Raw genomic sequence first — 1261 nt, forward strand, 5'->3', positions numbered from 1 at the left:
AGCTTCGGTTAACTCCTAAATTGACCTCCAAAGTGCAAGATGAACAATGTCTGGCCTTTGTAACCATGGAAGCCTTTGGGCAGCTGCTGACCTGCTGAAGGTGCCATGGAGTGCAAAGGACTGAGGACCACGCATGGCGGTTGCTTTCATTTTGCAGGGTATCTAGTATCCAGTATTCAGCCAATGGGCATTACTTAAAATGTAGTATTACGTATGTGGTGGGAATGATCAGGCTTGATCAGGCTTCACCCTGTCTGACAGAACTCATTCTCACCAACGATAGTCTTGTGGAACTGGGTGATCTGGACCCTTTGGCATCTCTCAAATCACTGACTTACCTAAATATTCTAAGAAATCCTGTAACAAATAAGAAGCATTACAGACTGTATGTAATTTATAAAGTTCCGCAAGTCAGAGTATTGGATTTACAGAAGGTGAAACTAAAGGAGCGTCAGGAAGCAGAGAAAATGTTCAAGGGCAAGCAGGGTGCCCAACTGGCAAAGGATATTGCCAGGAGAAGCAAAACTTTCAACCCAGGTGCTGGTTTGCCAACTGACAAAAAGAAAGGTGGGCATCTCCAGGGGATGTAGAAGCAATCAAGAATGCTATAGCAAATGCGTCCATCCTGGTTGAAGTGGAGCAGCCGAAGGGCTTGCTACAGTCTGGTCAGATACCTGGCTGGGAACGCAGATCAGGCCCCACTGATGATGGTGAAGAGGAGATGGAAGAAGACATGGTCCCAAATGGGTCCTGAGGAGTATGGCCTGAGTCCCTGCAGGATGTATAATGCCCCTCCTTGGGACAAGCCCTGCTTCTTGAACTTGGAATAATAGCCTTGTTTGGGTCAGCAAAGTGGAGCTCATAAGCATTGTTGAAATGCTTAAGACTGCTGCTCGTAATTTTGTAATATTACTAATTTTGAAATCTAAAAGCCAGTTTTCTATAAATAGTAAAAACACAACGACATTCAAAAAAATGAATAAAATGAAGGAACGAATAAAATGTAAATTTTATATATTATTTGTTTACATTGACATTTGGTTTATTTCATCAGTGAGGTTATTTAAAAATTAAGTGTAATGCCTCTATCTTTTCAGTTGAGAAACTGTAGGTTGTGGTAGAAACCATGAAAATTTTCAAAATAGAAAGACCCAAGTTCTAGTCCTGGCCTTCTAAAAGTTACCTATTCACATTGTCCATTAATTATTTTGGGCTTCAATTTTCTTAACAATAGAATAAAGTTAATAATATATCTCTACAG

General features: G+C 40.7%; 1 pseudogene; it reads left to right on the plus strand.

The window, feature by feature from the left end:
- Positions 1–224: 224 nt before the first annotated feature.
- On the plus strand, positions 225–754 carry LOC113256834 (U2 small nuclear ribonucleoprotein A'-like; annotated as a pseudogene).
- The last annotated feature ends 507 nt before the right edge of the window (positions 755–1261 follow it).

Source organism: Ursus arctos, unplaced genomic scaffold, assembly GCF_023065955.2.
Source record: "Ursus arctos isolate Adak ecotype North America unplaced genomic scaffold, UrsArc2.0 scaffold_4, whole genome shotgun sequence".
Classification (NCBI taxonomy): domain Eukaryota; kingdom Metazoa; phylum Chordata; class Mammalia; order Carnivora; family Ursidae; genus Ursus; species Ursus arctos.